This window comes from Culex quinquefasciatus, chromosome 3, assembly GCF_015732765.1.
Source record: "Culex quinquefasciatus strain JHB chromosome 3, VPISU_Cqui_1.0_pri_paternal, whole genome shotgun sequence".
NCBI lineage: Eukaryota > Metazoa > Arthropoda > Insecta > Diptera > Culicidae > Culex > Culex quinquefasciatus.
The window spans coordinates 164,687,761-164,700,521 of NC_051863.1; the positions used below are offsets into that span (position 1 = coordinate 164,687,761).

Below are 12,761 nucleotides of genomic sequence, written 5' to 3' on the forward strand. Positions count from 1 at the left end.
GGGCAATATGCACCGCAACATTGGGGCAAAATGCACCACAACATGGAGCAAAATGCACCGGGTAAAAGGAGTTTTCACTCCCGAACAGACGGTAATAACTAAATTCATGCCATTTCAATAACAAATACTGTTAAAATAACAGAAAGTGTTATGGAATATTCTTGCAAAATCAATTTTCGCATAAGAATTCAATAACAGTTTATGTTATCATAATAAAATTTGTTATCGGTCTGATATTGATTGAAAGCCAGAACAACTTGAGAATAACATTTTTTGTTATGGAAGAATACCTCAAACTGTTATTGGGATGATCGGATTAGTTGTTAAAATAACAAAAAATAATAACAAAGATTTGTTCGAAAAATAACTTAAAATGTTTTTAGTCTGTTATTACAATAACAATCCAATAACAAAAAAATCATAACGGTGAATAACAAATCTTGTTATAAATAACAAAAAATGTTATAAGCCTGGTATTTTCCAATAACAAAAAATGTTATTCCCGCGTTATTTCCGTCTGCTCGGGTAGTCACCACTAGATGACACCGCTGTTTTTACAAAGGAGCTTCATAGCGGTGCATTTTGCCCCGATCACGCTTTTTGCTGAAAATTTAATTAAAAATGCATTTTTGATGTTTTTGAACTTATGTATATACAGAATAATGAAGATTATGGCAAAAACTATATACCTCAACACTTACAATATCAATAAATGCTTTTTATATTGTCAAAAAATCATAATGAAAGTTCAATGAAAATTAGATAAAAACACAACATTTTAAAGTTTTGCAAATAACTTAAGCCGTTTTTATAATACGATGCTCAAATTTTTCCAGCATGGTTTAGCAATGTTTAGCTTCCAATTTCTATGATTTTTTCCCCGGAAAATTCTTCCAAATACCGAGAAAAGCAGGGGGTGCATTTTGCCCCGGGGATGCATATTACCCCCTCACCCCCTAGTGCTTATTTAGTTTAGAGGGCCTGCCTCTTTAATCCCAAGCTGGCAGAGTACTTGAAGAAAGTATTTTTTTTTTACTTTTTCTTAGAAAAAGTTTCCTAAACCCCGAGCAAATTTTACCATTCTCTAGATTTCTTTCAATAATAATAATATTTAATATTCATTAGGAAATGGTGACAGATTTTGTGTAAAATAAAGTATAATATTACATCAGGATTTAGTGAATACCTATCAGTTTCTGATGAATTTTCATTAGGTTCACATTTTTACACATTTTTCAAGTAACATTACTCTAAAAAGAGGTAATATTCAACCAACCAAAATATCAACCTTCCAAAATTAGGAATCTGTGCAGGAATCGATCCCTAAAAGAAACAGGACGATTTTTGGATTATGTATTTCTCAACAAAATTGAAAAAAAACATGCTCAAAAAATTATCGATTCCTTGCGGTTTGCGATGTTCTACAAAGTTGTTTCCTATATGAAAACCTGTGGAGATTTTGAAATTGGGAAAATTTTCAAAAGTTTTCATTCTAACTTCAGGTCAATGGTGGCCCCCTAAACGTTGACCAAATGAGCTCAACTTTTCAGGCTAGCTTATGGGGTACTTTATCGTACATCCGTGAACCAGGTTAACGATCAATATGCCTTAAGAATAATCTACCTTGGAGGAAATGACAGCTCTGCTATATAGAATACATATTATAGAAAATCAAACTTAAGCAGGAAAAACATTTTTCCAAAACTTTCGGGAAATTTCATCCAGATGAATTCGTTTTTTTTTCTGCATTTTACAGTGAATAATTAAAACAAAGCAAATTATTTTTTTAAATATGATGAACTTTTGACAGTAAAAATAAATGATTATCATCAAATCAGCCTAAATCAGCTGAACTTGAAATTTCCTATTTATTTATTTTTTTCAATTTCAGGAGTAATTTCCAACGATATTTTTTGACTATTTTGAATTTATTTGAATGATTTTGAAAAAGAATGATCAGCGATATCCCATAAAATTCTTTTGAAATTTAAATTTAGCTTTGATAGACTATTGGTATATGTTTTTGTTTGTTTTAAAAGAATTGAAAAAAAGTATTTAAAAAAATAAAACCTAATATCAATATTTTAAAAATTCTAATAGTAGTAGTATGCCACAAGTTGCAAAAAGCAAATTTTTTCAGCACGAGTCGTACATTTATCAAACGAGGTTTACCGAGTTGGATAAATACGACGAGTGCAGAAAAAATCATGCTTTGCATCGAGTTGCTTACAACATTTGTTGCAATTCCGAAAATCTCTTTTAGAATGAAATTTTATGTCCATCATCCATGTGTTAAGTAAATTCACTATTCAAAACAAAAAAATATTGAAAATTGTTACTTTTCGATACTAGTGTTGAAATCTAAACTTTTCAGCACCCATTTCAGTGCTGAAAAGTCCTAGCACTGGTATTGAAAGGTATTAATTTTCCATTTTGTTATTTTTGGTAGGGAAAAGGCCGTTTGGTTTCTCCAGAAGGACAGGAAAAGATGACAGTTTCACAGCGGAATTGCAAAAAATATGTTATTACATTAATAATTGTATTGAAATTATTGTTTTCAAATCACATATTCGACAAAAATGCAACCGATTTTTTTTTGTGCATTGGAATTGCTAATATTGCTTATTTTTCCTAACATTAAGATATTCCAAAATGAGTTTTTTTTGTTAGTTTAACTTTATACAAATTTTTAATATTTGCAGCGGCCTTACACTTCTTGAATCATGTTACACAATAATTCTGCTTTTTGACCTATCACATTCTATAAATTATGCAAAAATAGTTTACTGGATTCCTGCTTAGTTTCATGCAAAACTGTCTTTTAAATTCATATGTAAATTTTATTTTTAGCAGTTCGGGAATGAATAGTTAGTTTACAAGTTCGATTTCAGTTCGATTTCCATTCATTGAATTTATTAGATATAGTGCTGATATAAATGTTTCATATTATGAAGAATCATAAAAAAGATATTGTGCGTTGATTTTTTCAATTTTACGTTTAGCATATAAAATAAAGTTTCGATTTTAAAACAAATTAAATACATTTTAATTTGAATTTAAAATTCTTGTTGTTGTATTTAACAATTTTGTTAATATATTAAACTGCACTAAATTTTACGTATCATCATCATAATGATTTGAAAAACATTTAAATGAAAAACGTTTTTTTTAAATGCAGTTTACTTGGGTAAAAATAAGTTTAATAATCATTCGATTAAAAACAACAGTTTAAACGATTTTTTTTTCGAAAAACTAATTCCTTCTGTACAACGATTTTTTTAAATTAGTTCAATCAAGCTAAACATGTTAATCAACGTTTGAAAATGCACTTTGATTTTTATTTCAGCTTTTTTTAAATTGAATCTTTTATGTTTTTTTTTTTAATTTGCTTTTCTTTCAATATTTGTTTCCCCTACCCCACATACATTTAGAAAAGTTTCTGCAACAACCTTATTGGTATGAATAATAAGGTGACATTTCTGCATGACACGATGCACTAAATGATTTCTTTATTAAAAAATATTCTAAAACTGTTTTCTAATATTTAAAGTTTTTATTGAATTAGTTAAAAAATAATGTTTGTTTGTCTGGTTTCTGTTGAAATGAATTAAACTCAATTCAATTCAATTCAGTTTATTTCTTTAGTTTATCGACTAACATTAGTTTTATAAGTGCAGTACAGAGTTTTGGGGGATCCTTTCAGCTGTGTATAAGGCATTTATCACAATGGATACAAATAAAGTTGGTTGTAAAGGAAACAGAAAACAGGAAAACAACTCGCAAAAAACCTGTATGAATTAAACTCTTTTTCACGTTTATGTTAAAGGCAAATTCTTGTTTCAAAATTTTATATATTTTGTGCATTGGTCACCCTACCAGTTTTGCATATATTTCTCCTCACCCCACTCAAATCGCACAAAGTTTATCCGATTCCCTGTTTTCAGCTATGGCAGCCGAATTTTGCCGTTGATGTTTTTGCAACTGTACAAACCTTCGATTATGCGTAGAGGTAGCTCCGACGACATCCGGTCCTCTCCTTTTATGCAAGCTCTGTCAAACCCTTCCTCCTCTGACTGGGTGGCACATTCGACCAATTCCGCTGTGGTTTGAGGGTCAGTTTGGTTGTTAGGGTGGCTGTTGACATTTTGTTGCTTTTTTTGGGTCACCGAAATGTCTTCATTTTCAAAAATAGTTTTTTTTTATCTTCTCAAATTTGTGTTTACACTTCTCTTATTTTTGATAATTCGGGGACCACCCTACCCTTCCTGGGAGGTCATCCCAAAGTGCATTTTCACCCCCTTCGGGGGTGATAACAGTGGGTGGGGGGTCATTCTCGAAGACGTTTCTGCCTGGGGATGCTGGCCAGCCTACTTCGGATGCCACCTTCAGTGGGCGTCTGGAAGGCGTCCGTGGTGGTTTAACTTTCTTCTTCCGCTCTGACACTCCCGATAGGGGGGCAAACATTTAAGGTGCAAAATCTCTGCTGTGTGTCCAAGTGCAAGTGATCTAATTTGGTGCTACAACCCCTCTCGCCCGTTTCGCCGCCGTTTGTATGATCGGGTTCAATTTTGAATGTTTTTGCCACTTGAAATGTGATATTTTAACATATTTTGTACCGAAACTGTTTCGAGCATGGTAAGCACTGGTATCGAGTGAAGATTCTAAATTTATGCTCAAATCCGCCATTTTGGGAGCGCACAATTTTCGCTCCATTTTCACAAAACCAGCCAAATTTATCACATAAATCCATCCTGCGTCTGTCATCTAGAAAGCGATTATCATTTCTTTTCCTTTTTTTGCACACACAAAAAAAATATCGTCACCGCAACTCCCCAGAATAACTTTCCCGTTTTTCGTCTAATTTCACTCCGAAAATAGTCTTCAAGACCATCTTTTTCGCGCGCGCACCGACGACCGACCTGCCCCTAGCCAATAGACGCGACCTTTCCCAACCGGCTGCGACTTAAGACGCGGAGATGCGTTTTTCCACGCAATTTTACGCGAGTTTTTCTCCTTTTGCTCGGTGTCTAATTAGAAAATTAGAACTCCTTTTGCGTGCGATTCTCGCGAGAGCTGTTTTTATTTTGTTGATTTTTTTTTGTTTTGGAAAAGGGAAAAACTGCATTTTGCAATCACCAACACCAGTGTGCGTTTTTCTCGACACTGAAAATTTTGCGGGAAAATCCAGACGCCATACTTTGATGCTTCAAATCTGTGGGAGTGTGTGTGCGGAGGGAAAAAAGCTGGCGAATTTGGACAAAACGAACATTTGAAGTTCACCAGGAGAGAAAAAAAGAGAAAAGGAACAAAATATGGGTGAAAACGCGTGTACGTGTGCGTTTTGTTTGAGTGTGTGCGGAGGTCGGTGCGCAGATTCCGTTTCGCACACGGGTGAACAAATGCAAAACTGGTTTGGTTGTGTGCTGGATGGCGTCGCGACGCCGAAATGATGCTGGACTTTGAGAGAAAAGGAGAGAATTGCTTGGAATGGATATGAAGTTCGATGATGGCTTATGTGAATGATGATTGATATTCTTTGAACAAAATTTTGGAAATTCAAAAAAGAAGATAGATTTTCAAGTTGACCTAAATTGACATATTTGAACCTTTTAAGTGTGAGAAAGTTTCAAGAGCCTTTGATTTTATCTCTTTTATTGTGGTTTGGTTGAGCGTTTTAGCAGAATGCATTACTGTGAATACAAAGAGACGAGTTGTTCCTTTTAATTCCGCTATATATAGCGGAATTAAAAGGAACAACTCGTCTCTTTGTATTCACATCTCTTTTATATTTTGAACAATTTATAGTAAAAATAATACAAAAAAAAAAGTTTTGCACTACTGGCTTGTAAAAGTAAATGTTTACTATACGTTATTTAAATAATTTCATTCGGCGATAAACACGTGTTTGCCGGTCAATTTAAAACAAATTGTGTTTTTTTCGTTTTTACAACGTGGATTTAACTGATTGAAAAAAAAAGTCTATAATAAAAATGAAACGAAACTAAATCATTTTTTTTTTTTTCAATATATTCAATCATCAATTAAAAATTTACGGTCCTGTCTTACACGGAGAAAAAAGAGTTCCCAAAATCGTGAACAAGCGTTCAAGAAATTGGGAACAACGAACAAAGTGTTCAAATCCCATGGTACGATTTCCAAAACGTACCATGGGATTTGAACACTTTGTTCGGGGTTCGCATTTTCATGTACGCTTTGTAGTAAACACGCCATCTTGACGATGGAAACTGAAAATGTCGTCAAACGACCATCCACTGCAAATTTCCAAACCAGACTGAAGACCTGGCCCTGGCCACGATCCAATATACTGTTTATACAGTATATTGATTCTAGGGGAGGTATGAGGATTCAATATAAATTCGATTGCTTTATACGAATTTGTAAAAAAAAAAGTAAATCATTATTTGACAACTTTATACAACTTTCAGTTTCTTTGGGTTGGGTTTTCAATTATGATTTTAGAGTTTTTGATGTTTTTTTACATTTTTGGGAATATTATTTATAAAAAATGCTGTGATTTTTTGCAATCTTCAAGCTTAGAAAAATAGTTATTTTCAAGTAATATTTTTTGTGAGTTTTAATTTTATAAGAAACATTCCAAACATTTTTTTTTCATTATTTCTTTATGATTATTAGCAGAATACTGAATTGCATTTTAAATAAGAGTAGTTTAGTGAAAACAAACAGAAACAAATTTAATAAATATGGATATATGTTCGTGAAAATCAGCCAAGTGGGGAATTGAACGCAAAAGGTTGAGAAACACTGTTTTAGGGTTATTTGATGTGAAATCATTTTTTTCTGCAAAAAATAAAAATTGTCTGAAGCACTCCCTCAAATTAAAAAGGAAGTTTATTGAACATACTATGTTGGGTTATTTGGACACCCTTTATGAGGCATCAGGACACCTTTTGTGGAGTATTTTGGACACATTATTATTGATAAATGGAATCTTTGAATTTGGAAGTTTGTTTGTCCACAATCTTTCATAAGAGGATTTTTTGTGCTAAATCATCATTGAATTAAAAAAAGTTCAATTTCTGTACCTACGAGTTTTAAAAGAGTATTTTGATCTATCTAAACCAAACCATTAACAGTGTTATTTCTTGCAAATTTCAGTCGTAATTTTCAAATAATTTAAGCAAGAATGATTACGAAATGCATTGTTTTAGTCATTCTTCTAGTTATGCTACACCCATATTTCCGAGTCGAGAGAATCGTTCCCTCAAAATCAATTGAAGGCTCAGCGCCAAAATCGAGAGAATAGTGCTACCAACTCACACCAACATAAAAAATGAGTTCATTCGATAATTGATACAATAAATCTCCAACAAGTGTCAGACATCGACATCTGACCACTCTTTTTTCACCAAGCTGTGGTGGCCGAGGCAGTTAAGTCGTTGGGTTAGTGTGTCAAAGGTCTCTGGTTCAATTCTCGTAGTCGATACTTTTGTTTTTTTTTGTTTTGACGGATGAACATATTTTGCAAATGAACCTCGAGAGAATAATTCATTCGCCCATCCCGAGCTGTGTTCTCTGTGTCCGTAAATGGTACCACTATTCTCTCGTCCCGAGGCCATTGTTCTCTCTGACTAGCGCTGCCCAGTTTTGGGTGTAGTGACACAAACCAAGTTTTACAAGCACAGAAAAATTATTTTGATTTTAATACAAAATATAACAATAAATTTATTCAAACAACAAAAGGAAAAGGACAAAACAAGTCAAAAGGTAAAAATTGTGCAACAGAAAATCAATCCTTTTTGAAGCAGATTTTAACAATATTTCAAAATAACTTACTAGTTTTATTTTTGTATCTTTTTTTTATAAATTAGCAGAATTTCAAAAAGCTTTTTGAAATAAGAAACTGAATTCTTGGGTCAGCATTTTTTAGTCCTTTCATTATTAAAAAAATAGCAATTCTCTAAAAAGTTTTTTTTTCCAGCTAAATCTGTTTTTTTACTGGAACCAGTTTTTATATAATTTTCTACATTTTATAAACCAATGGCCAGAATTTTGTTTAGCAAAATTCTTTTGACACAAAACAGAAAAAAATTAAATAATCACTGGGATGAATGATTCACAATTAATTATTTGTACACCCAAAATTCAGAGTCGAGGGAGCCGAAAGAATAATGCTACCAACTCACACCATCAAAACAGACATCTTCGTTAATTGAAACAATAAATCTCCAACAAGTGTCGTACATCGACGTCTGACCACTCCCTAATCACCAAGCTGGGGTGGCCGAGGCAGTTAAGTCACTGGGTTAGTCTGTCAAAGGTCTCTGGTTCGATTCCCGTAGTCGACACTTTTGGTTTTCTGTTTGACTTTTTGCAAATGAACCTCGAGAGAATAATTCTCTCGCCCATCTCGAGCTGTGTTCTCTGTGTCCGTGAATGGGACCACTATTCTCTCGACTCGAGGCAATTAATCTCGCGGACGAGTGCTGCCCAGTTTTGGGTGTAGGGTAGGGTAGTCATCAATGAGACACTTTTGGTTTTCAACTTTCAACGATTTTTCTAATTTTTTCATCAGCATGTTTTAATGAGCTTTTAGTTGCATTATCATTCTTTTAGTGTGTTCTAACATTGACAAAAATATGAGATCGATCCGACATCTATAACCAGAGTTATTCAACTGTCTCATTGTAGACGCAATTGGCAGGAACAATGAGACAGCTGGGGAACAATGAGACACTCTACGAAAATCAACATTTTTCTAGCAAAACATCATGTTTTTGTATTGTTCCATTGCAGGTGACTTGCCTTGAACATTTTAGAGCAATTTTGCCAACATGAATTTTTTAATAACAAAAGTTACACTAAAAAGTATTTCAATTTTGTAAAATCCATATTTTAATACCAAATAACTTTGTATTTTTGGTTAAATGAAGTTTAAACTCTATAAATATGCCAAAAATCACTTTTAATTCATGTTTTGAAAGATTTCCATCGATTTTGAAAAGTTTATTGAAGAAAAATCAAAGTGTCTCATTGTTCCCCATGGGCTGAAATGAGTGGGGAACAATGAGACAGCCCTGGATTCTGGGTATATTCTAAATTTTGGCCAAATCTAATGAAAGGACATTGTAGCCCAACTTAATCCCTATAGAACGTCGAAAGAAATTTGAAGAAATATTAGTTTTGGTGTGAATGGCAGCCTACGAGCGAACAAGTATTTTTTGTCCATAATTTACTTTTACACCCCAGAATCAAACATTTATGAATAACTTTTCAAGGGAGCGTCCATAACCAAAGCCACTAATATGGCAGACGTGTATCCAGTAGACACACCTTTCCCCCAAATATGAGCCTGATTGGTTGAAACTACGACTTGTGAGAGCCATTTTATCATTGTTCCCCGTGTCTCATTGATGACTACTCTACCCTATCCATCTGATTTATACTTTTCAAATAAACAGTAGAAAATGTAAAATATTGGAAGGTTGAAAATTTGGATTATTAAAAATTGGCACTTTTTTCGAGTAACTGTAGGCTGATGCAAATATTTTTCAATGTTTTTTTCCCTCGGCTATGGGCGGGGTCGAGGGGGGTGGACAAAAAATATAAAAATATTTAAATTTAAATAACAAGCCACAGTCTCAACATTCAAATTGAAAAAGTGTTTTAAAATGCATTGTATTCTAGTTCAGTTGTTTACAAAAAAAAATGACGAAAACAATTTTTTTTAGGAAAAATTTTGTTTGCTGTACTGTGCATCGAAAATTTACAATACAATTTTTATTTAACCAAAACAATAAGATTTTTATTCAAACCCAAACATGCTAAAAATGATTCCAAACGCAGGCGAATGCATTTTCCAATGACTAAGCTGATTGCACTTAAATTTTCATTAAAATTTTGAAGTCTTAATCAATTTTTTTTGACACAGAATTGTTTTTGCAATAATTTTTGGGATTAATAACTTGCAATAAATTAATTCATACTTTTAAATAAACAGTTTTAAAAGTAACAATAACATTGGAAGGTTGAAAATTTGATTCAATGAATATAATCGCTATTTTGAGAAGTTTAAAATAAAAACAATGTGTATAAATGTGAAGTTTAACAGAAACTGATGGAAATATCACCAGTTCCTGTTGTAAAATTACAAATTTTTGACACTAAATCTCAATTCTCTGATGTGAAATTTTCATCTTTGTTTTTACTGTGTATATTAAACATATATGGTAATTTAATTTTTCAAAAATATATTTTGCCGTCATCGCAAAACAAACAATTCAAATTTAGACTTTCCCAAGTCGAAAATGCTCAACTTGAGCAGCTTCCAATCAAATCAAAGTTGCATAACTAAATGTTCACGTTTCATTTCTCCCCGTCGGAAGTCCACTCGGTGGTGTCCACTTCAAAGCCAGGAACTAATCAGAAACGAAAGTGCAGCAACACAACAAAAAAAACCCAAATCACGTTTATTTTGTTTATGTGCGATCCCCTTTACGACCACTTAATGTGATGGCGAAAAAACGGTTCGCAAATTCACCATTTACCAACAATTATCTCGTGGCTTTTGAAGCGGTCAATTGGATGCACGAGGCAGCTTTTTTTCGTTGTTGTTCAAATTAAACTTTTTAGCTAATGTTTGAGAAAGGCTTATTTTTGTGGGATTTGTTACGGGAGGAAGTTTATTTTGTTGGTCATTTTCGAACAGTGATCGTGAATTCTCCTCATAACATGTCCAACGTTGTTAATTAATATCTTTCGATTTCATTTTGCTTCGCCTCCAATGAAGCGATGTTGAATTTGTTGTAATGAGGAAATCAATTATGGACCACCCACAGATCTCACTTATGGCGTTTGTTATATTTGTTGATTTTTTGTTATTTCAAAAACTGGAAAAAAAAAGAAAAAATCATCTAGAAGATATCAACAAAAAAATTAAAATGTAAAAAAAAATTCACGATGACCATCAAGCTTAGGAATTTCACAGTTTGGTTTCCGGCCTTCGCCAGCGCTGCCGGCCCTAGTCATAAAATTGCATTTCTTATTTAAACTATCGTGGCGTACACAGCTAAAAAAAAGTAGTAATCCAGCTGCGTGTAAAAGGCCTGGGTGTAAAATAAATATTGCATTATTTTATGCAATTGTTTGTGATTTTACACCCTGAAATATGTAGCCCATCAGTATGGCCTACTTGACCGAAATGTCAAGCTCATATATGCGTTTATCCTTACAGCTTTTCATCGGTCTGATGGCCGAGTGGGCTAAGGCGCCAGTCCTTACTGTTGGTGCTGGGTGTAAATCCAGTCAGTTGCATTTTTTTGTGTTTGCAAAAATTGTACATGCAGCGTGTAATATTAAGTGTTTATTTTGACGAAGGTGATGTGCATGCTTTTGCATGCGATTTTACCATCGGATTTTTTGCTGTGTAGGGGCGCCTGCAAAACGGGGAGACCAGATACTTCTTTTCACGCGCGCTTGGCTTTATTTTAAAGGGGAAAAATTGCTTATTTGTTTTTGGCAGGTTTGTTTTTTCACTTGCATTTGCAAGGAGGAGCGACTTGACTTGAAACGCCATTTTTGCCGGGGTGCAGTTTTTCCCGAGAAATGATCGGAAATTAAGTCACGCGGAAAATATTGAGATCTCTCAAAAATACAGGAAAAAAGTATTTTTCTGGGAATGGAACAAAATTTAATAAGAAAATATAACTTATCTAAAAAGCATTGAAAAAACAATCTTGGTATTTATTCCATTTTAAGGTAAATAATTGAAAAACATTGTCAAAAATAGAGAAGAAATGTCTATTTTTAAAACTGTTCCACATTTTCCCAGCCAAAGCATTCCCAGTTCCAGAGACTAATAATCCATTTCCCGGTTCAACTTTTTACAGTCTTTTTTCTAGTTCAATAGTTTTTCCTCGGCACACAAACACTCGCACGCTCTTCTAACGATTTGTATTATTTTTAAGCGCGATGCACAATTTTCCTTTTTTCATCAGCTCTAACGATTGCGCGCGCGAGTTTTTCTTCTAGCCGCGGCGCAATGTTATGGTTTTCGAAATTTCTTTTTTTCCCCTCAGTTTCCCAACCGCTTTTCCCCGTCGCTCTTCTTCTCTCACGCGTAAAAAGAAGAAACACTCTCTGCTTAGAACTGCGTTTTTTGGTTTTGGTTTAGTTTTTCGTGCAACGCGGCGCGCCGCAGTGGAAAAGAAGACTCAGAAGGGGGAAAAAACGCAACAAAAATGCATTAAAACACTATAAAACCGGTGAAAATAAGAATAGCAAAAGGCGCGTGTTGGAAGATTTTCCCCTTCTCTGGTCCTCGCTTTCCCTTTCGCCCTTCCCCTTCGGGGGTCCTAGGGAGCAAATATGGGCCGCAGATACGCAGAACTGCAAGTTGGAGGATTTTCCGATTTTCAGTTTTTCTAGACACGTGGCGGCGCGAGCAAGCAAGAGTCGGCTTAAGCGCGGTGCGGACTGTACCAGTTGACTTTGAAGATTTTTGAAAAGTGGGAGTGATTGTGGTTGGGTTTTTTTTGGGAGTGGTGAATTGATACGCGATTTCATGATAAATTTACAGTTTTTGTTAGTTTGAGCAGTAGTTTTTGGTACGTTTTTCAGTTCGAAATATCGGTTCAATAAGTTGTAAAGATAAAATTGTTGCGAAACAAAACTGACACGTGACATTTTTTTATATGTTTGCCTCTTTGAAAAATAAAATCCTAATGCTTTTAATCACCGTAAAACGGGGTGACTTTGATAGACGGGGTGACTTTGATAGGTTT

At 34.0% G+C, this 12,761-nt stretch overlaps 1 protein-coding gene across 3 annotated transcripts in view; it reads left to right on the forward strand.

Annotated features, from left to right (window-relative positions):
- Positions 1–12,761, forward strand: part of LOC6048134 (peroxisomal targeting signal 2 receptor) — a 33,870-nt gene that overhangs the window by 12,508 nt on the left and 8,601 nt on the right. Inside the window, exon 1 of one of the 3 annotated variants that reach the window (XM_038258609.1) lies at positions 4,360–4,635. The exons of 1 other annotated variant lie outside the window; for it this stretch is intronic. The gene's annotated coding sequence lies outside the window, so the exon portion shown is untranslated. Of the gene's footprint in view, positions 1–4,359; positions 4,636–12,761 lie in introns of those variants that run through there. One more of the 3 variants, XM_038258606.1, reaches the window with a different exon arrangement.